Genomic DNA, 27,735 nt, shown 5'->3' with positions numbered 1-27,735 from the left:
ATCCCTTCCCATCCTTCCAGCTGCTCTCTGAGCTACTCAGAATCTGAGTGTATCTGTTTTTTGCTAGGTTGGCTTCTGTCATCTATGGATGACCAACTGGGAGTTACAAACCAGATGATAAAGTGTCATGGCTCCTTGGTTGCAAGCAACAAAACCAACTTTAGCTAACCCAACAAAAGGAGACGTTTGTTCAAGGAATCTCAGCTCACAGAATAGACATTCACTCTCCTACACTCCCCCACCCAGCCTGCTCCATAATCAGATTGCTTTGACTTCAGCAGCTTTCACATTTGGGCCCAGTGACCCTGGAAGTTGGTCAGCCCCTGACTGCAGGATCCAGGGTGCCCTCCGGGGGGCCCTGGGTGGGTATGACCTCTTGGTCATGAGGGGAATTCCCTAAAGGTTGTAGAATGAATGAATCCAACCAGCCAGAGCCCTGGGGTATGATGTCAAGTAGGTGATCAGAACTCTGTCCCCACAGTGTATACACATCATTCACTCTGAGCTGCTTTAGAGGTAATGAATCCAGAGGCCTTCTGATTTTAATGGTCTCTCTCCACTACTTTTCCCTATACTCACCCCCTGCATCATTAGTCTCCCCCTCCCTCCACCAGTGACCCATTCTGGGGACTCTCCATTCAGGATGGAACAATGTTGAGTCTTACAGGAGGCACCACCACAATTAAAGCATCCCACCAAGTGGCAAGGGGAATCCTGGCCCTGCTCTACTCCTGCCGTGGGGAATATACCTCTATGCTCACGCGGCAAGCCAAACTGTTCCCTTCTCCCACATAAGAGGTCCACAGGTCCATTCAGATTCATGCCATACAGATTTATTCAGCATTTACTAAATGGCAGCCACCATGGGAAGCCCTGGTGATACATGTGTTGCATTTGCAGGCTTGGGGGAAGGACACAGAGGTCCACTGAAGGGCATGTATGTAATTAAATCATATTTGCCAAGAGGGACCCGAACGTTCTAGTGTAGCTAGCAGAAGGACTGGTCACTGCAGGTCCGGGAAGGTTTCTCCAAAGAGGTGATGTTCAAGCTGCCCTCGGGGGGTGGGGGGGGGGGCAGAATTACACAGACGGAGGAGGGAAGGGAGAGAATGCTTGATGGCAGCGACAGGCAGGCAGGATCCGGAAGGCAAGGAAGAGCTGATGGAGGTGAGGAGGAGGGCACCCGGAGGGCCACCCGCAGCGGCCCTGGTCTCCATCCTAGGCGCAATCACCAGGTACTGGATGATTTTCAGAGCCTGCTGTGCGTGATGGAGGCAAAGAAAGAGAATATTTAGGGAGGAGGGAAGGCAAAAGGGAGATGTGGACCAAGAGAAGGGGAAGTGGAAGCGCGGAGGAGTATTTGGACCTGGGGAGTATTTGGGGCTTGGAATTGATGACTTGGACGGATCGCCGGGCGGGGGTGGCGAGCAGCCCCGGGACACCCCCCTCGGTCGCTGGCCTGTCCCATCCGGAGCCCAGCGTCAGCAGGGTCGGGGAGCTCGTCTGCGCAGCCCACGTCGGGGCGCACAGCGCAGACCCGGTGCGGCTCGGTCCCGGGAGGGGGCCCTGCAGTTCTGAGGTCCCCCGGGAGGCGGCAGCAGACGAACGCTGGTCGGTCACGCGTCCGCCCCGCCCCGCCCCGCCCCGCCCCCCCAGCCCCCAGCCCCCAGCCCCCAGCCCCCACTTTGTTTCCTGCAGCCTTGGCTTTGTTCCGCCCCCCCACCCTTGGCTTTTGACCCGCCCATTCCCAATTCCCAGAGAAGACCTCTTTCCCCAGCCTTTCTGAGCTGCCTCCGTGGAGCCCATGAGCCCAGCGCCTCTTTATTACCAGCTGCCCTGGCTTTACCGAGGCTCGGGAGTCCCCACTGAGCGCCCCAAGGTGGGCGGTAGACCCCACTCCCACCGCCCACCTGCACGGGCCCGCCGCCCTTTGTCCCACATTTTCCATGTATAACCCTGGATATACTTTCAGCACTTCGGAGACCCTCTTTGAGTCTAGTCCACTGTCTGAAGGGTCTGGGCCTCCCTGGAATAAACTCCTTTCCTGTGTCACCATCACTCACCCTCTGCCTTTGATTTTGTCCGTGGGGAGCGTCTGAACCCGGTCGGTCTGGGACCCCTGAGCCAGGTGCTCCCACCCCCCCTGCACCCCAGCTCCAGGAGGAACCCGGGTCAGAATCCAGAACCATCTGACCCGATGCTGGGGACTGCTTTCTATAGACAGTGGAAAGGTCTGCGGCCACCTGTGCACCGTCGTTCAGAGCCTTGCGCTGACGGAACGCAGCATGGAGGGCTCCTCTGTGTGGCAGGTGCAGCAAGATTCCCCAGCCCCGCTGGGGCTCTTCTCTGACAAACGCTCCCCACTCAGGTGACACCTTTTCCTCCCTTGTTCCCACCCCTGCTGCTTCCATCCTTACCTCCTCCAACCCTTTCATCTTCAGAGAGTGGGAAGAACTAGTGCTTCCCAATTTCAGGGGCTTCGTTATCTCCAGACAGTATCTCCCTCAGCCTCCGACTGATTTCCCAAAGCACCAAAATTTCATTTCATAACTTCATTAATACTATCTGATTATACTTTAGGGTACGTAAGACATTTCATTATTATTATTGATATATATTTTTTTTAGGTTAATGCTTTTGTTGGTTCAGTTCAACACAGGGAGGGCATCCTGAAGATCCACCTGGGGAAGGGCCGATCCACCACTTATTCAAGTTTACATACTTCTGAGAGGATAGTGCTTTTATCTGTTAGCAGCACCTTATGTTGAATGCCGGTGCTCTGGGGTCTTCCCTAACTGGTCTTTTTTTTTTTTTTTTTTTTTTAAGATTTAACTTATTTATTCATGAGAGACACACAGAGAGAGGCAGAGACATAGGCAGAGGGAGAAGCAGGCTCCCTGTGGAAGGTCCGAAGCAGGACTTGATCCCAGGACCCCAGGATCATGACCTGAGCCAAAGGCAGACATTCAACTACTGAGCCACCCAGGCATCCCTTAACTGGTTGCATATAATAGCTCCACACCCTGGAGCCCTGGCCAGGACGGCCTGAGAGTGTTTCCACTGTGAGTCCATCAGCAAATATGCCCGACCTGGGTGACATGTTCTCCAGCCACCTTGCACGACGTGCATTTCTCTGATGCATTGGTCTGAACCATTCGCCTGCATCCTTTTTTGCTTGTTGCCTCTACCTAAGCTGAGATGTTCCCTGACCTGTTTTCATCTGGCCAATTTTTCACCATTTGTTAGGGCTCAGGTTAGTTGTCATCTCCTCCAAGAGCCTGCTTTGGCTGCCCAGATGGTGTTTCGCAGGTGCCAAGCTCTATGCTAGTCACAGAGACCCAAAGATAAATAGAGCATAGGACTTCAAAGTGCTCTCCATCTGGGGGTCTGGGCAGTGCGGTGAGGGCTGTGACAGAGTGCTCAGCCCGGCTGAGCAAGTAACACTTCAACAGCATTAGGAGCAAGAGGAAGCTGGAGCAGGGGAGAATGTTCTAGATAGGATTCCTGGTGAAAGGAATTGCAGTTGTAGCACATCCGGGCCACTCATGGCTATTCAACATGCACTCAAGAGGACAGAGCTGGGGAGTGGTAAGAGATAAGGTTTGTCCAGATCTGAAAGGGCCACCCTGCAGGCGTCATTCTAACCAGTCTGGGCTTGATCCTAAAGACACTGGGGAGCCACCAAAGGATTTTAAACAGGGAAGATGGGATCAAATTGGCATTTTAAGGAGATAAGTTGGGCTGGAGTGGAAAGAATAAGTCAGAGGGAGCGGGACGAAGGCAGAGACTTGTGTGGGCATTCCCATGTGAGGTGACCCTGAACTGAACTCAGATGAAAGCCTCAGGATCAAGGGGGGAGAAGAGGGAAGGTTCAGGATGTATCAAGGAGCTAGGATTGCTGGAACTGACAAGCGTGCTGTCTAGCACGTGGCTCTGGCATCTGGAGGGACAGTGGTGGTTTCCTCCCACAGGGAACTCCAGAGGGGGTCAGGTGTGGGGGGGAAAAGATTAGTTTTGAACAAGTCAAGTTCAAGTTTCCTTGGGATATTCAGATGGAAATGTCCAGTAGGCAGCTGACTATGTGAGTCTAGCGTTGACATAAGCCATTGGAATCTTGCACCCATGAGGATGGCTAATATCAAAAAAACAGATAATCACAAGTTTTGGCAAGGATGGGGAGAGGTTGAGTTCCTTGTGTGCTGTTGTTGGGAATGTAAAATGGTGGAGGACAGTATGGCAGTTTCTCCAAAAATTGAAAATGGAATTATTATACGATCCAGTGGTTCCACTTGTGGGTATATATTCCAAGGAATTGAAAACAGGGTCTCAAAAAGATATTTGTACACCCATGTTAGTGGATTATTCAAATAGCCAAGAAGTAGAAGGAACACAAATATCCATTGGCAGATGAACAGATCAACCAAATGTAGGAAGTCTATTTGTATATGTATACAATTCATCCTTAAAAAGGAAGGAAATCTGGGGTGCCTGTGTGGCTCAGTGGTTGAGCGTCTGCCAGTGCTCACGTCGTGATCCTGGGGTCCTGGGATGGAGTCCTGCATCAGGCTCCTTGTGGGGAGCCTGCTTCTCCCTCTGTCTACGTCTCTGCCTCTCTCTCTGTGGGTCTCATGAATAAATAAATAAAATTTTTAAAGAAAAGATACAGGAAGGAGATCTGACGCCTGTTACAACATACGTGAACCTTGACATCATGCTGAGTGAGATAAGTCACAAGAGGACAAACACTGTGATTCCACTTATATGAGGTGTCTAGAGCCTGCCAACTTACAGAGACAGAAAGGAGAACAGCGGTTGCCAGGGGCTGGGAGGGCAGCGATGGGGAAATGTTCAACAGTTACAGAGTTTCAGGTTTGTGAGACAAATGAGTTCTGGAGATAGATGTGGGGATGGTTCCACAACAGTGTGAATGTGCTTTGTGCCACTGAGCTGTACGCTTAAAAGAAGACCCAAAAGGATTCTGAGGGTAAATTTATGTTAAAATGTATTTTACCACATTGAAAAAAGAAGAGGCCATTTGAGCCATGGATGGGGATTAGGGGATTTTTAGAGCACATCAATGGCATCTGAATCTGTGATCTCACCTGGAGAGAGAACTGGGAGAGGGAAGTGATTAGATGTGGGATTGGCAGAGGAAAAGGAGGATGCAGAGGGACGTGGGCCGTAGCTGCCAGATTCATAGGAGGGAAAGCAGGAAGAAGCGCTGAACGGACACAGAAGCTGGAGAGCAGGTCTACGGTCAGAGGCTGCAGAGATGCCAGGAACCAGGGGGACTGGTGGCCTCTGCGGAGGTAGGTGCAGGGAGGGTGGGGTGGCATCCAGACTAGGGTGGACTGAGGGCTATGGATGCTGAGGGCTCAGAGCTTGGCTCTGCAGGGAGGGGAGAGAGGTGGGAGCTAGACAGAGCCCGCAGCTGCCCTAAGTTGATGACAAGATCACTGGCTTTGCAACTTGCTCCAATTTCACGCTCACTCAGCATCCCTCTGCATATGTCCGGATTCCAAAGCCACATGGCCCATCAGCCACTCTGACTTAAGAAGCTGGCATTCTAGCTGCTACACCATCCTCTCAAGAAAGGGGTTGGCTCCTGGAAGCTCACTGGACTCCAAACAATAGCGGCAAGGTCAAGATTTTGGAATCACCAGGCTTAAGATGCTGGATCGGGTGGTGGTCTCCATGCGCACGCTGCATCTCTCTGGTCTTTCCCCAGCTGTCCCTCAGACACACGCAACTTGATTTTATTTTCACATGTCCTCTGAGACTCAGTTCAGACTTCCCTCCAGAAAGCCTTCCCTCCAGCCTCAGGCTGGTGATGGACTTCCCTCTGCAGCCTTCACAGGGATTCCGTGTTCTAGAATCGGCCACATGGTGTTCAGTGAATTGCTTGCTCCCCACACTGAGCTCCCTTCCCCTGTTCACAGCATACGATAGGTGCTCACTAAGTGTTTATCGAATAGATGAGTGAGTGGCAAAGAAAGATCGGGTGGAAATTGTTTAGTGAATAGGAGGACAGGAAATCCAACCTTGAAGAGCAGTATTTATTGGATGTTTGCGGGCACACACCAGGTGAGATGGTTGTGCAAAAAGAAGGACCCTATCCTCAAAGAGTGTGTGTGGCGGCTCTCCTGTTGCATCTTTCCTGCTCGAAAGAGGAATGGTAGTTAGATTTGGCCCCTGTGTTCTCAAAATTATTTGTTCATACTTAAGGCTGGCACATCGTACACAATAAATCTTTGTTGAATAGATGAATGAGCCTTTATTATACAACTTAGCATATGATTTTCTAGTTTTTATTTTTTTAAAGATTTTATTTATTTATTCATGACAGACACACACACACACACACACAGAGGCAGAGACACAGGCAGAGGGAGAAGCAGGCTCCATGCAGGGAGCCTGACATGGGACTCGATCCTAGGTCTCCAGGATCATACCCCGGGCTGAAGGTGACGCCAAACCCCTGGGCCATCGGGGTTGCCCGATTTTCTAGTTTTTATGTGTGATTTTTCTTTTCTAGATTGTGAGCTCCTGGAAGTCAGGGACTTGTGTCTCACTCACATTTGTCATTGGAAAGCACAGAGCTGTGCATGCAGTAGGTACCAAGAATGTTTATTGGCTGAATTTCTAATCGGCATGAGAACAACACTCGCACATCCACCCACACGTGTATTCTAAGTGCTCCTCTCCCTCCCCCATATTATTTTTTTCCATGGGAAACCAGGTGAAAAACCCATTTCTTGTTATTGGTTTTTAATGGGCCTGAATACTTCTGCAGGCTTCCTCGGCACTGTGCTCTGGCAGCAGCGAACAGGTTTCCACTGCCTCTAAGGAGGTTCTGAGGGATCCGCGAAGGAGCACAACCAGTGTGTGTGTGGTGGGTGGTGGAGCTGGTGGTCATCATAAAGTCCGTGACCATGACAGCATGTAGTGTTTCTCTGAGAAGTGGGGTGCCGGCTGATAGAAACACAGCTGTGCACCTGCTGGGGGAGGATGTTGGGTGCAGGAAGGCTTGCTGAGGCTGCCCAGCTGAGCTGCATGCTTAACTTTATTAAATTCACCAACGAGGGATGGCTGGGTGGCTCAGTGGTTGAGCGTCTGCCTTTGGCTCAGGGTGTGATCCCGAGTCTGGGGATCGAGTCCCACATTGGGCTCCCCACAGGGAGCCTGCTTCTCCCTCTGCCTATGTCTCTGCCTCTCATTCTGTGTGTCTCATGAATAAATAAATAAAATCTTTTAAAAAATAAATTCACCAATGAATATATTCATTTTACCAAAAGGGACACAAAAGGGAGGCACCGAGTGGGTATGTGGTCTAGGCACCCCCACCTTCTTGCACAGACCGAAGGCCTCCCTTGCCTCGCACCGTCTTTGTTCTACCTGCAGGGGAAATGGGTTTCTCTCAGCAAGGATGAGGTTCTCAGGCGAGGTTAAGTGGAAGATGAATATTTTATTACGCATTTATTTTTTCCTTTGAGGAGGATTGAATTTATCCAAGAACAGAAGGCAGGTCCTCAGTGCTACAGATGATTTCATTTCGGGGGTTCTAAATGTTGCTGGGAAACTGAGTCAGAGCAAGGGTGACAGCCCCTCCTACCTGCTCCTCTGCCAGCCCTGCCCTGCTGGACTTTGTCCTCTTTGGTAACCAGCCCTCTAGCCTTGACACCCCCACCCCTTCCCCACCCTGGGAGCCAGCACTAGTGACTTCAGCCCATATTCTTACTGCCTCCCGGGCTTTGATGGGTGGCGCCAAACATAGTTCAAGGTCAGCCAGGGAGGGGAATGTCCTTGGTGGTGGTTCTCTCCTGTTGGGGCTTCCTGCATCCGGCTCTGACTCCATAAACGGGGATGGAAAAGCATTCCACTTTCATGATCTATAGCCTGATTTTTCTCTGCCTAGCCTGATCTCTTTCCTGCTCTCTCTGGAGGGAAGGGGAGGGTTGTTCAAAAGCATGTTGTGTTTATTCCCAAGGAAAAGAGCTGGCTTCCTCTTCAGCTCTTTCTCTGCCCTTTGGTATTCATAAATCCCAACTCTCCAGCCTCCAGCTAGGCAAATTCACAAGTTATTATTAGTAGCTGTGTGGAAACCTCATAGTCGGAGATGTTTTCTGATAAAAGAATGAGGATGTCCTTTGTTAAAAATGATTTTTTGGAAAAACTTCCTTGCTTTGCCCTGTTCCAGCTGCTCTGTGTTCTCCCAGACTGCCTGCAGTCACTTTACAGCCCCGCAGACCAGCCTTTTCATCTGGCACAGTGTTAACAGTTGTTCATTCTAGTTGGTGAGAATGCAGGGTTTTACGGATCATTTAGACATTTCTGGAACTTCATTGGAAAAAAACACAAACCCCTCAAATCAGTCCCTTTCGGTCCTCTTCCCGGGTGGTGCTGGGCCTGTTGCTGTCTCCGCACCCCAGCGGTGAGTGGGTCCGAGCTGTTTGCTCTGAGCACAGCGAGATCTCCGTGTTCCGGGCCAGTTCTCCCACCTAACAGTTGTGCTTGCCAACCATTCTTGCTGGACCTGGAAGTGAACCACTGATGCTGAAGATTAAGAAACAAAATAAGGAGATAGGGCATCCCCAGGGACCTCTCTGCTCTACTCCACTGGATTACTTAGAGCGGCTCTGGTAGCTTTGCACCGGTTCGCATCAAGAACAAAGCAGGCTCAGGAGGGGGAGAGACCAGCCCAGAGCTGCTGGGGTGCTCAGGGGCCAGGATGACACGTTGCTTGACACAGAGGGAGCTGGGAGCACAGGGCCGAGGTGTTGATTCTAGAGCTTCAGGTTCTCACCAGACTTGGTCACAACCTCATCTGCCATCTGGTAACCAGCAAACTGCATCCTTCATGCGCTGGTTCTCAAGCTCACATCTGCATCAGAATCACCTGGAATATTTGTTAAAACACTGACTTCTCTACCCACCTGCCAGAGTTGTGTATTCAGTAGGAAGAGTGTCAGGCTGCAGAATTTGCATTTCTAGTAAGTTCCTAGGTAAAGTTGCTGCTGCTGCTGCTTGTTGGGATCAACATTTAGAAAATGACAGATTTAGGAATGCCTGGGTGGTACAGTCGATTAAGCAACTGACTCTTGGTTTCAGCTCAGGTCATTATCTCAGGGCTGTGAGATCCAGCCCCACACTGAGCTCCTCACTCAGCGAGGGGTCTGCTTGAAATTCTCTCCCTCTCCCTCTGCCCCTCCTGCTCATGTACACTTGTACATGTTCTCTCTCTCTCAAATAAATAAATAAATCCTAAAAGAAAAAGAAAACCAGTGATTTAGAAGATAGGTCTGGTAGTTTTATCCTATCTGTGTGCTAGGGTGAAAGAAAGACAGGAGAGGAGGAGATGTGGGTACTTTTGCACAGTTCTATGCTTCTAGGTATGCTTATAACCTAGGCCCACAGAGCAGCACACCTTTCTGGGGCTCTGTGCTCCAACAGCTGGGGAGTGGCACTGTTTGGGAAGGGACACATCAATGTGGATCTCAACCCAAAGGTATTTTCTCTGGTCTAATGGTGACCCACTTCCATGCCTAGCAGTCAACTTGCAATTTGCATTTCTACATTGTAAGTTTGCTAACGGTATTTCTCAACAGTGCACAGCATAATTGGTATTCGAAGCATGTTTCAGGGGATCCTAATTCTACCTACCCATCATGCTTTCTGTTCCCATGGCACTCGGTTCCACTCAAGCTTATTGAGTGTCCGGTTGTCAACAATCTATGCCAACTGCCCCCCGCCCCCGTGGAGTCCTGGGGGTTCTGCAGCATCCGGGAGTTCTTGGGGTTCCAGCTAACTTCTGATGTGATTTAGAGTTGAGTTATCAGTGACACTAATGGAATGGCTCAGGAAGTGGAAAAATCCCTGATATGTGTGTCCTGTGTGTTTGGAAACAGAGGAGAGTGCGGGGAAGGTGGGGGCAATCTCTGTTTTCATTGCTCAGTAAATTTCCCCCAAACAAGCTCGGCTTCCAACATTTAGCACTGGGAGGAAAACGAATAATCTAAAATCTTGACTAGCTGGAGCAGAGGGCAAAGGGTCAGTTATATGTTATTGTTTTCTTATATAGCAATGGAACTTGATTTGTGCAGTAGGACTTTATTTTTAGAGCAGTGAGTTTCTGTTTGGGGCTATGGTTGAAATTTTTATCCTCCGTTCTATAAGATAATAACTCATTATACACATACTGTACTGGGAAGATCCTCCTGTTGTTCCTAGAGTCTCATGTAGAGGAAAGTTTCAACAACACCTTTCTTAAAAGAGCAGTCCTTTCTTACCTTGCACACTTGGGGAATGTTTTAGAAATCTTTCTGTCCTCACTGATGCTCACACTACCTTTTCTCAGATGGTGCAACTAGAGATTTCATTACTTTCTTTTCTGTGACCTCTGGGAGCCATTTGGTGACTTGTCTGGGGAGATGGAGAGATACATTATAACTATTTGCCATGGAAAAACATTTGGGAGTAGTCAGTGGTCCCTGGACTGGGTGACATTTGTGTCTTAATGCACCTCACCATTAGATGGCAGTACAGCAACACACATGACAATCTGGGGCGTCTTCACCCATTTTATTTTAATATTTTAAGGTTTATTTATTTATTTGAGAGAGTGTGTGTGCGAGTGGGAGGAGGGGCCGGGGGGGGGGGGGGAGAGAGAGAGAGAGAGAGAGAGGGAGAGAATCTCAAGCAATCTCCCTGTTGAGTGGGGAGCTGGACGTGGGGCTCCATCCCAGGACCCTGAGATCATGGGCTGAGCTGAAATCAAGAGACCGCAAACTCGCAACCACCCAAGCCCCCCAGGCGTGCCCACCCACTTTAACTAAGCTCAGAGGGATGTAAGCCTGCTTAGTAGAATCATCAGGTCCTCACCAGCCCCAGCAGAGCAGATTGGGGCCCGGGACCTCTGAGTGAGACTCCAGGGGAAGTCAGAGGAGGCACTGAGGCTATGAACATTCTAGTGGTTGCTGGAAGCCCTGTTACCTCCAGATCTGGAGTGATTACCCGTTAAAGCCGAACGATGCTCAGATGGGTTGAAGGTGTTGCTCTGTTCTGCCCATTCTGTCCTCAGAACAGCTTTGGGCTTCACTTCTTTTTAAGATTCAGATGTCAAAATGTATAATTTATCACTACTCCCTGCTGGAGCGGCTGTGTACCCAACATTCAAGTACAAACGCTTATCTTTCCATTAGAAGGGCCTCTCCCCTTCCCTCTGTCTCTGCTCTCCTTAGCTGAGACTGAAAAAGCAAACGAGGCTAGCATTGGGCAACTTCTCCCCCCCCCGCATGATGTGTGACCCTCCTCAGGATTAGATCCACGGCCCTGTGACATTACTGTCTTCCTGTCTCTGCCACAAGGGAGACGGTGTCATTGTCAGCAATCCTGTGCCCCAGAGGGCAAAAGAAAATCAGGCCAAGGGGACCTACGTGGAGATTTAAACATTTTGAAGAAAGGCAAGTTTGGCTTAATTTCTCATGTAATGGAGACTCTCAAACAGTATTAGAAAGTTATGACATCAAATGACATAAAAAAATCCAATCAGACCTAGTTTCTGTAAAGATAGTACGTCCAAGGAGAAACCCAAATCTGCAGAAATAGAGAAAAGGGAGCAGATCTGCTGTGTATTTTCTACTGTGTAGAACCAGGGCAACAGATGGATTCTCCGATGGGCCCTGCGGGTGTAGGCCTGAAGGGCTCTGATCCACCCTCCCTCCCCCTCCCGCCAGCATGTTAATGCTCCTTTAGGAACCCCCAGCACTGCCAAACTGCTCATTCACTGGGTCACTGTCGTAGGCCATGTTGCTGTTCAGTGACAGGCTTTCCTCTGTACCTGCGGCCCCTCCAGGGACTCTCGGGACCTGGCCTCCCACATACTGAGCCTGGAGCACTCACCAGCCCTGGCCTTATGCTCCAAGTTTGGCCCATCCTCACCACCCCAGGGTAAGATGTCAAGCCAGATGAGCAAAATCCAAGACCGCCCACCTACAGGGGCCACTCCAGCCATCCCAGCCCGTGTTCCCACTCCGAGGACACCCCCCCCCCACCCTGCTCCCCCAACTGTAGGAAATTACTCTTCCCAGAAAGCAGGTGCTTCCTCAGGCCCTGAGAATCCTATTGTGCTGCCCTTGGGCACATCTCTGGGGCCACTCCCAGGGCTATTCCTCTGTGAAGGGAAGCCTTCGTTCTTCTGCTCTCTTCTTTATCACAGCTCTACCCGGAGCCTTATCTTCCAGCCATGTCATGTGTAGCCTCCAGATACAGGCCGTATATAGCAGTAAAATTTATTGCATTATAATCGCATGTAGTGGTATGTTGGTGAGTGTTTAATAATCAGCTTTGGGTGGGGAAGGGGGTAAAGCTCTAACTTGCAGCATTTGCTCAATTCCATGGTGGAAATATTCTCACCACAGCCGATTTCAAGCTACCAAAATGAGATTCCAAAACTTGGGAGCTGGGAACAGATACAGACTCCTACACACCACTGACAGATATGCTTGTCACCAGAGCTTCTCCTCTGGTCTTGTCCAAAACCTGACACATTTAGGAGATGAGGAGGTCAGATAGTATTTTTTTTTTTATGGTGTCATGATACTTGCTGTTGAGTATTAAGAATTACAAACTGTAGCTTATATTAAAAAATGGAAATTTAAAAATATGGAGAGGTTTTCTATCCTCTATGGGATATGATAAAAGTTTCTGATCTTAACATTATAAGAAGCTGAAAGCAAAGAGGGTTCATAACACCATTAGTAGGTGAAGGTGAACACTGCTTTCATGTAAGGGCCATGTACTCAGACTGGCATCCTTGGAGGCTTCCTGGGGATGGATAGTTTACTCCTATTTTAGAGACGGTGACTCTTATGTGCCCCACACAGGTGGCTGGCTGAATAGTATATTCATTTGAGGCATGTGTATTTGTCACACAGACCACATGTAGATCTTCTTTTTTTTTTAGATTTTATTTATTTATTTGACACACAGAGAGAGCACAAGTAGGAGGAGAAACAGATGGAGAGGGAAGCAGGCTCCCACTGAGTAAAGAGCTGATATGGGACTGGATCCCAGGATCCTGAGATCATGACCTGAGATGAAAGCAGACACTTCACCGCCTGAGCCCCCTAGGCACCTCCACACACAGATTTTTGAAGGAAATGTCCAGAAATTGATTTTCATGGCCCTTAGAAACTGTCACCCATGAAAGGATGTAGGAGGATCAAGAGAAAGGAGAGAGGGATTTATCAGGAAAGTCCTGTCTTCACTGGCCTCCCTAAGCAAGGTGGGGCCGGGGCTGTCACCTCCTTCCCCTCAAGTCTTGCAAGAGAACATCCTCTCTGAGACCTGAGTTTGGGGAATAGCTCAGAAAGCTAATCTGGGAAACGAACAAGGGGTAGTGGAAAGGGAGGTGGGCAGGGGGATGGGGTGACTGGGAGACAGGCACTGAGGGGGGCACTTGATGGGATGAGCACAGGGTGTCATGCTATATGTTGGCAAATTGAACTCCAATGAAAAAAATATACAAAATAAATAAATAAATAAATAAATAATAAATAATAAAACAGGAGGAAGAGAGAGAGAGAAAAAAAAAAAAAAAAACAAGCTCCAGCAGCAGCCTTGAGAGTGGGAAGAGGTGGAGAAAAGGGAGGGCAGGGCTTTGTTTGAGCCAGAGCTACACCCCGCAGAGAGCAGGGACCCACTTAGGTGGGCCTCAGGATGAAGGGAGCAGGCTAGCCGACATTCTAAATTTGATCCAAGAGTTGGCCTGAGAGGGGCACCTCGGTGGCTCAGTGGTTGAGCATCTGTCTTCAGCTCAGGTCCTGATCCTGGGGTCCTGGGATCAAGTCCTGCATCGGGCTCCCCGCTCAGCAGTGAGTCTGCTTCTCCTTTGGCCTCTGCTGCTCCTCCTGCTTGTTCTCTTCCTCTCTCTCTCTTTTTTTTTCTCTCTCTCTCTCTCTGTGTCAAATAAATAAATAGAATCTTAAAAAAAAGAAAAAAAGAAGAAGACTTAACCTGAGAGGTGGGAGGATGAGGAGAATCTGTGCAGGGGGAGCAGCCGACAACCCAACAGCCTGAGGATGGCATCAAGTGCCTAAATGAAACTAAAAACAAACAAGCAGACCCAGGAAAGAGTCATCCGACTATTGCCATGTCCCTAGGGAGCCTGATAAGGTCCAAGCCATGCCCTGACCCCTGCTCCTACCCACCTTGTAGGCACAGGAAATGCTGTGAAGCCCCACCTCAGAATGAATATTACAATGTCGATATGCTGGATATTTGGCCCAGACACCCAATTCCTGCAACAAGACTGTGTTTTGTGATCTGAACGTCCATCCATACAATGATCTCATACCTCAGAGCAGCAGAAAAATTCTGGAGTTCATGGGGTTCTTAACTGAATGGCAGGAGAGAGCTTTCCCTGTGGAATAAATTTTGAGAGAGCATGGGTGACAAAAAATAAAGCTGCTTTTGGATGGAATCTGGAGAGTGGTGCTGGCGCACCGTGGGTCTGGGCTGGCTGGGAGCGCCGGCCTCCAGCACCGCGGGCCTCCGGGCAGTGTTCCTCGGGCGGGCCCTGTGGCAGCGCAGCCATCTGGGAGGAGCAGGGCAGCCCCAACCGCCTCCGTGGGAGGGGCTCCTTCAACCGACTCCGAATTGTGGTAAAGGCCGAGTATAAAAATGCAACTTTTAATAAGATGATACGTTTGCAGATGGAGTCACTGCCTGAGTCAAAATTCCATGGGACACATTCCCACTCCCATCTGTATGTAGTCTGCCTGACTCAAAGGGTGGGGAATGAAGACGCACCACCCCCCACCTCCCCCCCCCCGCCCCCACCCCCCCACCTCCCCCCCCCGCCCCCCACCCCCCCACCTCCCCCCCCGCCCCCCACCCCCCCCACCTCCCCCCCCCGCCCCCCACCCCCCCCACCTCCGAGCCCGGCCTCCGGCAGAAGGCAGCCCTGGGACAGACCACACTGACCAAATTCACCCTGGGATGGGTCCGAGGCAGGAGACGAGCCGTGCTTGCCAGCAGGTACTGACTCCAGTTTGCTGACTCTGCCCCCAGGGACATGCATCCAGCTGCTTAGGAATGGAGTCTGGATAAAAGATGCTAACAGAAGGCCGAATTAACGTGCAACAGACACCCTCCGACATCCTGCCAGGGTGGCAGCTGCAGAGCTCTTTGGGTCCTGTCTGCTGCGCTCTGCAAGGGCTGGCATTCTTGCTGGCTCCAAGCGGTGGGCTGTTTGCACAGCGTGTGTGTGAGTGTGAATGTGTGTGTGTGTGTGTGTGTGGGTGGGTGTGGGTGTGGGTGTGTGTGTGGCTGCTCTGTGAGCCGCCACCGCCGCTGCCACCGTGGGCTGCAGCTGGTGTTGATGCAGAAGCGCTGAGTCACTGGCTGTTCAGCGGCTCTTACATCACGTTCCATTGTCCTTTCTTCCTTTCTAGGCTTTTAAGGGCTCTTTCAGTGTTTTTGTTTTTGCTTTGTGTTTGCCTCCAGCTTATCCCTGGCTGACTGGAAATCGGGGTGTAAAAACCATGTAAAAACTGAGAGGCCCTGTGGGAGGGACAGCGGCCCTGCAGATGGATGCTGAGGACGCCCAGCACCTGAGACCTAGCACTCCAGGCCGAGCACCCAGACCCAGCACCCTAGACCCAGCACCCAGCATCCCAGACCCAGCATCCCAGGCCCAGCACCCCAGGCCCAGGACCCAGACCCAGGACCCAGCACCAAGACCCAGCACCCCAGACCCAGCACCCTAGACCCAGCACCCCAGTACTGTGCCTTCTGGGTGCCGGACAGCCAAGGCAGCAGGTGCTGCAGGGGCGGGGAGGGAGGTATCTCCCTGCTGTGTGGGTCTGAACTGGAGCCCATGAGTTTCAAAGCCCCCTCCCCCCCATGTGTGGCTCTTCAAGCCCGGTTTTAGCACAAGCGTAACAGGTGGTGCTAATTATGCATGTGACAAATTCTTGGAGAGCTAGCCTCTGCAGAGGGCCATACAAATTTGTTTAAAGGACTGTTTTGACCCAACAAGTTCCTTACTTTGTTGACAAAAAAAAAATGGTCATAAAAATACCTATTTATTTTGGAAAAGTTGGGGGGTACATAGAAAAACTTAAGGGATGGAAGAAAAAGTATCTATCCTTCATCACTGGGGAATGATGGCTGTTAACATTTTCATACATAATTTTCCAATATCTTTCCTATATATCGACTGATACACACATATATTTTACATAATTGGGCCCACATTGTACACTGTATTTAATCTGAAGAATATTCTATGAATATACTCTAGGTGATTAAACCATCTTCTGGAAGTGCTACAAATTAGCGCAGTATAAGCAAAGAAAGATATTGCCACTTCTTTGTTTCCTTTGATGTCACTTCATTTCTATTTCTAGGACCTTTCTCTTGCCAAGATAGCCTCCCCTGTAAGTCCCACCTCTGCGGGGTTGCTAAAGCATTTTCTTGGGTAACTATCTCTTTTTCTCTTGGCTTCTGAGAAATCCCTAATGTGCATCTATCCAGGGTCAGAGATTCTCAAACTCAATGTCCCATCAGAACCATCTGAAAGGCTCAAACGAAAGGTGCTGAGCTTCATCCCCAGAGTTTCAGATTCAATCAGGCTCGCTGGGGTGGTGGGGCAAGCTCCCCCATGAGGTGGCTCATGCCTGTCCCACTGAGACCACTGGTTTGGGGGAACAGATGGACGATCTGATGACTCCAAGTCCACTCCTAGGGTTCTTGGCTACTTGTCTTTTTCCCTTAGTGCCTTTATCTTGTTTCCAGAGCCCTTGCATTTTTTTTTTTTTTTCAGTAAAGATTTGAGAGACAGAGAGAACGAGAGAGCATGCAAATAGGGAAACGGGCAGAGACAGACAACCAGACACCACATGGAGCACAGAGCCCCACGTGTGGCTCAATCCCAAGACCCTGAGATCATCAGCTGAGCTGAAGGTAGATGCTTCACCGAGGGAGCCTCCTAGGCAGCCCCCCCGCCAGAAACAGTTTCTTAATGGAAGATTGGAACCAAAGGGTTTGGAGAGCACCTTCCCCAGTACCCCTGAGAGTGGAGGCCAGAGTGGTCTGTCCTTCAGCATCACTGCATCACATTCCCCTAAAGAGCTGGCTCAGAAGGAAATGCACAGATGCCCAGACTATTTGTTAGAGGAAGTGACACATTATCCTTCCCCAACATCTGGTAATTCCTGAAAGACAGTCAGCCCTCAGGCTCACCAGAAGCCTGTGTCTCCTCTCCCCTGGGGATAAAGGGGCAACCAAGGAGAACGGAGTCTATTTTTAGTGTCAGCCAGAGGATGCCTGGGGAGGGGGAGCAGGGTCACCCGTGTGCTGTTCTCTGCCAGCCAGCCACACACACTTCCTTCCTGTCCACCCCTGAGCAGCAGCCTCGGAAGTTCCAGATCTTCCACAGAGAGTTGAAAAGAATGACAAATGCCATCCTGGGCTGGAATGGCTGGACACGAGGGCAGATGGACTGATGACCTGGTGAGAGGAGGTTTGATAGAACACCAGATTGGGGCTGCAGCAAAGGAGAGCAGAGCTGGGTCAGATCGAGTGGCCACCGTCAGGGGCCAGGATGACTCAGAGGGACCCAGGAGCATCTGGCTGACCCTGGGCTGGGAACTGTGCATAGTTTTTCAGCCCCAAGGCATTTTCTGGAGGCTGAGTGCATTGGGCAGGAAGATGGGAGGGGGTGAGCCGGGGGCGGCTACCTTCCCCAGGTTAATTGATGTCACGCAGGTGCGAAGAAGCCAAGTCTTGAACTCAGAGATTGGAGGGATGGGTGTCTCTGGACTCACCCCTATTTGGTATCTAGACCAATGGAGCAACCTGAAGTCAAGGTCTAAGGGGAGTAAGTCTTGTTCTCATGAAATCAGCTAGCTCAGGCCTGGAGGAGGGGGTGGGGAGGGCACCTCTGCCTCCAGATCTAAGGCCAGGGCCTTGTTTTGTTCCAGCCAGGGCACTCTGGTGAAAGCATCCTGGGAATTCGGCCTGCAAATAGAAAGAGCATTTCCTTGTGTGGGTTTCCTGTTTAGGTCTGCATAGAAAGCCAGAGGATCGCGTGGCCTCGTAAATCCTCTAGACGTTCCTGATGTAGATGCTCTGGCCGGATGCCATGGGAAAATTGCACACAAATAGAAGAAGGGGAAAGGACATTCAGTCTCAGGATTCTGGGTGGGTTTCAGGCTTCGTGGTTTTGGAGCTGTAAATAGAGGGGGCTGGGCTGCGGGAATGATCACTAAGGTCCTTTCCAGCTCTGACATTCTCAGATTCTGCTTTCCTCTGGAGGGTCACCCGGAACTCTTGCTGTCCTACTCAGCGATGGGGGTCTGCTAACCAAACAGCTCACCGAACAGAAGCTCGACAAACGTCTCAGGCAGAGAATCAGGAAGTTGCCTTAGAATATCCTGTAGGCTCCTTCACAGAAAGAAGGTACTTTCGAACTCTGGTAATTCCCAGACTTTCCTAAACACTTAGTTTAGGAAAATGACAAAAATGACAGACACCAAGCTCAGGAGTGTTGTGGGAGTCTTGCAGCTGGGTTTTGGTGCGGGTTCACAGAGCAGACCCCAAGGAGGCAGGTAAAGTGTGCCACCACTCACTTTCAAGGCTTTTAAAAATTTCCTTAAAGCTCAGTTTCTGCATCTGTCAAATGGGCATTCAGACTTGTTGGCTTAATGGAGGAAGCAGTTTTTCATTCTTATTCTGAGGCCAAAGCCCCAGATTCCCTAGCAGATTCCACATGGAGTCTGGCCAGACAGTATATAGCTGGGGAAAGTGATGGGGCAAGAACAGGACATCTGGCCAAAGTTTCTTGTGTCCACCACACTTTATTCCAGTAACATGAAGTTAGTCTCCTTAGTCTGGCAATGCAGCCTTCTAGTAAGTTCATTGGATTTTCTACCTAAACGCGGCTCAAGCCATTATGCAGTGAAATTTCCCCAGACAGTAAAATTTCCCTTAGAGTTTAGCATTGCTCTGGTCTTAGTTCTCTCGGGCATGAATCGTGAGGTTTACAGACAAACATCTGATGTTTATCTGTAAACCTCACTCCCTTGGACGTGTTCTTACAGGTAAATAAATCAGCAAAGGAAATTACTTGTTAGGTCCCATTCCTAGTTTCCAAATTTCATTTATATATATTTGAGATATAATCTCCTTTTCCCCTACTGACGCTAACTGGGTCTTCACTAATGAAGTGGGAAGAAGGTAAAACGATACGAAGTTCTAAGTTTTCTGGGTCAGCACTCCCTAGAACACTGGTCCAGAGAAAAGTATTTTCAAAGGGGATTTCTGTGGCCCAATATGCTCAAAAAAATGCTGCTGTCTTTGAGAGTCTGATGTGTTCAGACCTCTGGAAATTCATGCCACAAAGAAACACTTTTTCTCAGTATTTCAGTATCTCAGTGTTTCCCCAATTTTTCTGATTAAGGAAAACTCCTTTTATATTCTATCTACAGGAGCTGATGACAAATGAAGGAGTAAGTATTCCATGGGACACACTTTGAGAAATGTTCCCTTCACCAAAAGGTAGAGTTTACGGTCTTATACTTAGTGCCTGGGGATATAGAAAGAGATAGGCATCAGCATGTAATGGAAATGTTTCTGCTCTTTTCAGAATTCAAGCAGGCAATGGACAAGGGTGAGTATAACTATGGAGGAGTTTCCATAGAAGAAATATTAAAAAAAAACATGCCAAAATTTCACTTGTAGCTATTGGTGGCTGGTAGAATGACAGGCAATTCAGTTTCTTCTATGTTTATTTTCCCCATATCTTTCAAGATGAACATGAATTATTTCTTTATCTGGGATGAGAAACTATTTTTTTTTTTGAGAAACTATTTTTTAAAGAAGAATCAATATCTAAGATTCTTTTCACTTTTTAAAAAAAGATTTTATTTATTTATTCATGAGAGACACACAGAGAGAGAGAGAGAGAGAGAGGGAAAGGGAGAGGCAGAGAGAGACATAGGCAGAGGGAGAAGCACCCTCCATGCAGGGAGGCCGACATGGGACTCAATCCCGGGACTCCAGGATCATGCCCTGGGCCAAAGGCAGGCGCTAAGCCACTGAGCCACCCAGGGATCCCCTCTTTTCACTTGTTCTTAATGAATATATCCAACTCTCTGCAGAGAAACCACTGGATGTCTCCTCCCACACAAGTCATTTGTCCCAGTGTTCTTGGGGTCCCCTACCACTTGCCTGTTAAGGTTCTGTCCTTGGAGTATACGAGCTCCTTCAGATTTGAGAGAAAATTAAGCAGTTTACACACAGTGAGAGGGTCAACTCTAGTGCAGGAATTGGCCCAATCCAGCCTGCCATCCTCAGTTGTTACTGGATCACATGTCCACGAAGGAAAGGTTGGCCTACCAGTCAAAATTCTTGGTTGCAATCTAGAAAAATCTCTTCTAGTTGACCTGGGTGGAAGATGAATTTATTGGAAGAGTACTGTACAGCTTGCAGAATTGGTGGGAGGGCTAGAGAACCAGGTGATTGGAAATGAATAAAATCACAGGAGGCAAGGCATAGCCAAGATCTTCACATAGGATGATCAGCTTAGGATCTGCCACTGGTGCTGTCACTGCTGGACACTTGTCACAGTGCTGCTGGGCTCTGCTGCCTCAGACACTGACTGCCATGCTGCTAGGCACTCAGATCCACCACATCATGTCCTAGATGGGGCCTCTGACTAGTTGAGCCCAGAAGATATGATAGTTTCCTAGTTGCTGGAACAAATTCTACCTGTTTGGCTTCTTCTTTTTTAAAAAAATTAATTAGAGAGAGAGACAGCACAAGTTAGGGGGAAGCACAGAGGAAGAGAGAGAAGTGAACTCTTCACTGAGCAAGGAGCCTGACATGGCACTCAATCCCAGGACACTGAGATCATGACCTGAGCTGAAGGTAGACGCTTAGCCAACTGAGCCACCCAGGCACTCTTCTTTGGCTTCTAAAGTAGGGAGAAGAGTCCTGCCTTCTCTCTGTTCTGGGGCTCCCCAAAATGGGAAGGTCATTTAAAAGCTGGGTAACCAGAATGACAAACATGCATAACACTTAGGTATTCTGCAAAAGGGCTGCTAGGATCTTGGAGAGACAGGGCAAACTGAGACCAGCCATGATCAGAGGAGAAACACCTCCCTGGAGCTGTATGATGCATGGTTTTCTTTCACCTAGATTCCTAAGATGGGAAAGCTTCCACCAGATTTCTTGATCATTTGCCCCTCAAGAAGACCTGACCTCTCAACAAAAGCCACACTAAGTAATAAAATAAGAATTAGCATTTTCCAAAGGAACCAGGAGGCAAATTTAGAATTCCTATCCAATTCAAGGCTAGTTGGCGGCTCACTCTGTTGGTCAGCCATGTGGATTGTCCATAAGCACTGACCCAGAGAAATAAAGAATAACAAAGCATTGGAAAGACTGATTTTTATTTCCTCTGAAGAACTTACAGTTTAGAGAAGCTGATTAAATAGGTTGATAGGATCTCAGAGAAAGGCCCTACAAATGTAGGAATGGGAAAGGAGTGGATAATGTGAACATGGATCTTTTGTTGACTTCCTCATTTGGGAATATCTCTTTCTGCTTGCAGGCGTCCAAATGTTGAGGTTGAGTCCAAAGACCAAAAGTTGAGGTCTAGGGACAGAGTCAACATGTCTGTGGCTGCTGTCAAATTCTTAGACGGGCTTGATCATGGAGTCTCAAGTTTGGAGTCTCAAGAGTATAACTGGAAATCAGTGATTTAAAAAAACGATAAATATTCCTTTGTTTTGGAACCGATATGGATATGCTCACCTCGGAGTAAGTGAGGTATAGTTTGAGAACCTTAGAAAGTTACTTTATGGAGAATGTCTATATTATTCTAATTTTCCACAGTGTGTTGCTTCTCTTTTGCTTCTCAAGTATCAAGACACTTGCACAGCTTCTGTTGTTGATGGGACCTTTTGAGGACTGTCAATATCTTCCCAGAGAAAGCATTTCCAACCTCGCGTGATCAGATTCTTTAGTCAGATGGGGAACCAGCCTATCCCTCCCAGAAACACAAAGAATAAAACAAACCAAGTTCATTTCTTTGGGTAGAATGAGTTCTGGCACATTTGGAAGTGGGATTTGACTCTCCTCCCTAGGACTGAATTTTAGAAAGAGAAGATGAGGGGATCCCTGGGTGGCGCAGGGGTTTGGCGCTTGCCTTTGGCCCAGGGCGCGATCCTGGAGACCCGGGATCGAATCCCACATCAGGCTCCCGGTGCATGGAGCCTGCTTCTCCCTCTGCCTATATCTCTGCCTCTCTCTCTCTCTCTGTGACTATCATAAATAAATAAAAATTAAAAAAAAAAATAAAAATAAATAAAAAAAAATTAAAAATAAAAAAAAAAAAAAAGAAAGAGAAGATGAGATCTTTAGGAGTGTGAGAAAGTATCATAACTTAGTGTGGTTATGTACAGGTAAGTAATCTTTCACCTGGAACTGGATCCCACTGCCATACACAAGATTTAATGATCAGTTGTAAGAACACATAATGGGTCATGAAAAGTGAATAAATGTTTAAGAACTCAAGGGGTCTCTTGGAACTGGAGGTCCATCTGTTCCTGGGAAAATCCAGACCAGTCACGTGATGCCTCTTCTCTAACCTCAATATTTCTCCAGGAAAAAGGTCCCAGAAGAGTATCCTGAGGGACAAAGTGGAGACAGTGTGGGAGAAGGTGATGTTCCCCTTTTCCCTTTACCTTAGAAGCTATTCGGAACAGGTGTTCAGTAAAGTGGATTGGAATTTCTAGTGGCCAATGCAAAGATAATGTCCTTTCACCTTTGGCTGTGTCCTTGGGGGACTGGATGGACGGTGAACAGTGAACAGAAGATCTCAAGGAAGAGCCTGAAATGGCAAAACTGCCATGGATGAGGGAGGATGGGGACAGGGGCAGTGCTTCTGCTTATGCTCCGTGTAACACTCCATAGCTCAGGCCAGGGCCCAGGAAATTAGGCACAGTGAGCATCTTAGTTCTCAGTTATTTTAAAAGATGGCATCTGGGGTGCCTGGGTGGCTCAGTTGGTTAAGCATCGCCTTCCATTCAGGTGGTGATCTCAGGGTCTTGGTATCCAGCTCTGCGTCGGCCTCCCTGCTGCACGAGGAGTGTGCTTCTCTCTCTCCCTCTACCCCCTCCTTAGTTCATGCTTTTTCTCTCTCTCTCAAAAATAAATAAAATCTTTTAAAAAAGAAAAATATTGCATCTATAATTAGATGACTTGTGTTTCATTCTCTTCTGTACCATTTACTTGCAGAATGACTTTAAGAAATTACCTAACCTGGGGAGCCCGAGTGGCTCAGCGGTTTTAGCCCCCTTTGGTCCAGGGCCTGATCCTGGAGACCGGGGATAGAGTCCCTTGTTGGGCTCCCTGCATGGAGCCTGCTTCTCCCTCTGCCTGTGTCTCTGCCTGTCTCTCTCTCTCTCTCTGTGTGTCTCTCATGAATAAATAAATACAGTCTAAAAAAAGAAAAAAAAAAGAAAAAAGAAATTACCTAACCTTTCTGTGTCTTAGTTTTACCATTTGTAAAAGGCCGAGAAGAATATGACCTGCCCCACAAGATTTTCATGAGTATTAAACTTGTTAATTCATGTGAAGTGCTTAGAGCAGTGCCTGGCACATGAGGAATTGTAATCAATAATAGTGTGATAAGCAGTAGGCTTCAATATTACCATAGCTGTTAGCGCGTGCCAAAACAACGGTGACATTTCTTTTTTTTTTTTTTTTTTTTTGACATTTCTAATCTACAAAGCTTCCATGGGACATCTAGGTAAACTTTCATTTAGGTTAAGCTCAGGATATGCCACAGCCACTTACTTCCTTGTGACTGAAATTCCACAAGCATCTCTGTGATGAAAATCATTAACTTAACACCCATAATACCAAGAGACTGCTAGGGTTAACATCTTATCAGTAGTAAATGCTTTGTTTCCTTAAAGCCTTTCCTAAGCAGCAAAGTGACATGGTTGAAATGCAGCTGTCCTGGGTCTTCTTAATATTAGGATCCTTATAGTGGAGTTCTCCTTGAGCAGGGGCCATGCTAATCTTCTCTGTATCGTTCTGATTTTAGTATATGTGCTGCCGAAGCGAACACAAGTGGAGTTCTCAAGATGGGGATGCCATGATTCTCCTAGAGCTTCTCACACATGTGTCCCTGGGATTTGGGGAGAATTTGAGAATGCATAAATTCATGTTTTCATGGACTAAGACTTATAGTCTTTTTAAGTCTGTTGTTTTTCCAATGGGGTTCCGTGAGAATTGCCTTTCCTTTATAAGGTGTCAGTATTAATGGAATTTGAGGAACATTGGTGGGTAGACAGGACATGGGCTTTGAGACCAGATAGATCCATGTTCCCACTCTGTCTCTACAACTTACTTGCTGGGAGGCCATGGAAACTTACTTGGCCTCTATGAGCCTCTGTGACTCATCTATAAAATGGTGACAAGAGCTTTTCTTATCATGAAGAGCATCTGTAAATTAATGAGCACATGGTAGGGGCTCAGTAAAAGTTTTCTTCCATCATTTTGCCCATTTTTCTCTCTCCTAAAGAAAGAAGAGAGTAGTTACTCTGCTTTCTTGAAGGAAAGTAAAGAGAAACTCAATCGAGATGTTAATTGAGCTTATGCTTGGAGACCCAGGGATTCAGACAGGGGTGGTGTGATCAACTGACTACCTTTCCCGCCCCCACCCTCCCAAAAAGATAACCATGTCCTCATTCCTAGAACCTGCGGATATATTACCTTGTGTGGCAAAAGGGAACCTCACTGATGTGATCAAGGTAAGGATCTTGAGATAGAGAGATGGCCCAAGTGGCCCCTAGATGTGATCCTGAGCATCCGCACAAGACACAGGCAAAGCAGACAGAAGAGGAGAAGGCAGTGCAACCAGGGAAGCAGAGATTAGAGTGAATGTTGCCATAAACCAATGGATGCCTGTAGCTTCCAGGAGCTGGAAGAAGAAGAAAGCAACCCATTCTCTCCAAAGCCTCAGGAGGGAGTGCTGGCCGGCCAATACCTTCACTTCAACTTTGTGCAATCGACTTCAGACTCCTAGTCTCCAGAAATGTGAAAGAATAGATTTCTGTTGTTTTGAGCCACCAGGTATGTGGTCATTGGTTGTTGCAGCAATAGGAAGCTGTACAGATGGTTGGCATTATTCTTTTAAACAGATTCAAAGGTCATCTGGTGTGGTCCTGCTAGGTGGGGGGCAGGATGCTTTCTGGGGGACAGACCTGATGGGGCAGAGACTTTCCAGAAGCATGGCCATAGAAATCCAACATTTGGGCTTCCAAATTTTGGTACTCCCCCGGTAGAAATGGACATGTGTTCTCTCCTCTCCGGGTCACCCCTCGACACGGCATCCTGACCCTACCTAGGAGTGGAATCACGTGACCGATGAAGAAATGGAAGGTGTGCTTGAGGGCTGTCCCCATCGTGAGATCAGCTGGAGAAGATAGCCTAAAATAAATGTCAGTCATACAGGAATTTTTAAGAGAAGAGGATGTCTTACCTTCCCAACTTTGGCTCTTCTGCAAATTTATTGTAACATCATCATGTCCTTAGAACATCAAACGTGAGAGCCACATTCTGCTCCTCAGTGTCTTAGGCTACAATCTCGCATGTAAAACATAGACGATGATGTTGTGCTGTCTCAGTATAATTACACCTTTGCATGTAAACCTTATCTTCTTTCTAGGCATTCAAAGTACATAATAGACCTTATCTGGTTGTTTCCCAACACTTGTGCCAGGTAGGTAAGGAACAGGTGTCATTATTGTCTTTATCCCATATATACTTACAGATTGCTTTCCTGGGGATTATTTTCCCAGAGCCCTATTGGCAGTAAGAGCTACTGGAAAGAAAGTGACTGGAGTCTGAATTTAAAAAACAGAACATCCTGTGGAGGCAACTTCAGGTCCCAGTACTGGGGTAAATCTAATTTCAGGCATTCTGAAATTATTTCTCTTTATTTGTGTGTATACAGGAGGGAATGAGACAGCAGATGATTTAATTAAATCAGTTCAACTGTTGCTACCGTTTAAACATTCAGCATCTGGAGGTGCTTTGGTGGTGCAGTTGGTTAAACATCCGACTCTTGGTTTCAGCTCAGGTGGTGATCTGAGGGTTGTGGGATGGAGCCCCATGTCAGGCTCTGGGGTGAGCGTGGAGTTGGGGTAAGACTCTCCCTTTCCCTTTGCCCCTCCCTGCTCTCTCTCTCAAATAAACAAATAAATATTTAAAAATATTTTGAAAAATGTTCAGCATCTGCGGAGAACTTTGGTATATATTTCTTTATGCGATGGCAGTGGCATTACCGAGCATAGCTCAATATGGTAGGGCCAGCGACAAAATCTGGAATATGAATGCAATTCTCTAGCAATTTTTGACTAGTAGAGGCCCTTCCACTGTGGTGATGGAGACACTTAGTGCTGCAAAGGTCAGGAGTCAGGATTGGAGTAGGTCTCAATTTTTTGGGTCTGTAAAACGGGCGCAATATTTACAGTTACCCATGACTATGAGTATACAAGGAGATTATATATGTAGAGTGCTTTATAAACAGATAAAATGCTATAGAAAAACAAAATATTATGAAGGTTGGACCAATAAAATGATAGGCCCTGACACCCTAGTACAGGGTTATATTTTTTCCCAATGCATCTATTTCCAATTGGTTGTCAGTGCCAAGAGTATGTCTTTAAATCTGTAAATTATTATCTTCCTGGAAAATCAGGAGAAAAGAAATTAAAGAGAGGAAGGAAGGCCTGGGGCTACAAGCATATCAAAAAATTTTGACTGTGTCCAGTATGAACTCTAGTCTGTGTGGTGGAATTCAAGTGTCTATCTACTGTACAGGGTAGGAAGTGTGGAAAATAAAGCTTTCTGCACTTTCTGGAATGTGGATCCTTTGTTTAGGATCTACAAGGTAAAGAATTCCATAGGAAGTATTGTTTAATTAATTGTAACCAGAACTCAGGTGTGGGTAGGCCAGATTTCACCGTGCAATGTTACTGTTTCTCCAGCCATACTTGCGTTTTTTAGTTTTTTAAGATTTTATTTATTTATTCATGAAAGACACACACACACACACACACACACACAGACACACACACACACAGAGGCAGAGACACAGGCGGAGGGAGAAGCGGGATCCTCGCAAGGATCCTGATGCAGGACTCAATCCCAGAACCCTGGGTTCACGACCTGAGCCAAAGGCAGATGCTCAACCACTGAGCCATCCAGGCATCCCCATACCTGCATACTTTAACTCAAGTGCAAACCCTTGAGACTTGAACTCCTAACCTTCAAAATCCAAGGCTGCTACTTTGGCCACAAGGTACCTCAGTTCTTGTTTACCAGGACTGAGCGTTCTCATTAGACAGAGCCCCATTTATTTCATGCCCCTGCTGGAATAACATCGAGAAACCCAAAGGAATATCCATTTTAAAATAGTGTCTCTGGCACCAAAAAGATTGTGGAGCTCTGAATCAGCCACTTACCTCATGGCAAAATTTACAGGCTTCCAGAGTTAAATGAAAATCAGATTGGAATGTATGGGCTTCTATTTTTCTGTAATGACACGTTATGAGTAGAAGGAGGGCAATTTTCTTGGACATTCCTCTAAAACCAGTGCACTTGCAGTGGTTGTTTTCAGTTTACAAAGCTATCTGAAACAGACCCAGGGCCCAC

At 47.8% G+C, this 27,735-nt stretch overlaps 2 long non-coding RNA genes and 1 pseudogene across 2 annotated transcripts; 1 reads left to right on the top strand and 2 right to left on the bottom strand.

The window, feature by feature from the left end:
- Window positions 1-12,271: 12,271 nt before the first annotated feature.
- Window positions 12,272-15,346, bottom strand: LOC140594977 (uncharacterized). Its single transcript, XR_011996313.1, has 2 exons — window positions 14,983-15,346; window positions 12,272-14,419 (listed from the first exon to the last, which is right to left on the bottom strand). It is a non-coding gene; the product is annotated as an uncharacterized lncRNA (long non-coding RNA).
- A 16-nt stretch (window positions 15,347-15,362) lies between these two features.
- Window positions 15,363-23,754, top strand: LOC112923457 (uncharacterized). The gene is made up of 5 exons (XR_011996314.1): window positions 15,363-16,965; window positions 17,412-18,462; window positions 19,491-19,560; window positions 19,649-19,672; window positions 22,672-23,754. It is a non-coding gene; the product is annotated as an uncharacterized lncRNA (long non-coding RNA).
- Window positions 23,755-24,041: 287 nt separating this feature from the next.
- Window positions 24,042-24,142, bottom strand: LOC112923590 (U6 spliceosomal RNA; annotated as a pseudogene).
- Between the last annotated feature and the right edge of the window lie 3,593 nt (window positions 24,143-27,735).

Source organism: Vulpes vulpes, chromosome 13 (genome assembly GCF_048418805.1).
Source record: "Vulpes vulpes isolate BD-2025 chromosome 13, VulVul3, whole genome shotgun sequence".
In the NCBI taxonomy this organism is placed as follows: domain Eukaryota; kingdom Metazoa; phylum Chordata; class Mammalia; order Carnivora; family Canidae; genus Vulpes; species Vulpes vulpes.
Note: the sequence above shows the minus strand (reverse complement) of the source record. Positions and strands in the feature narration are given on the sequence as shown.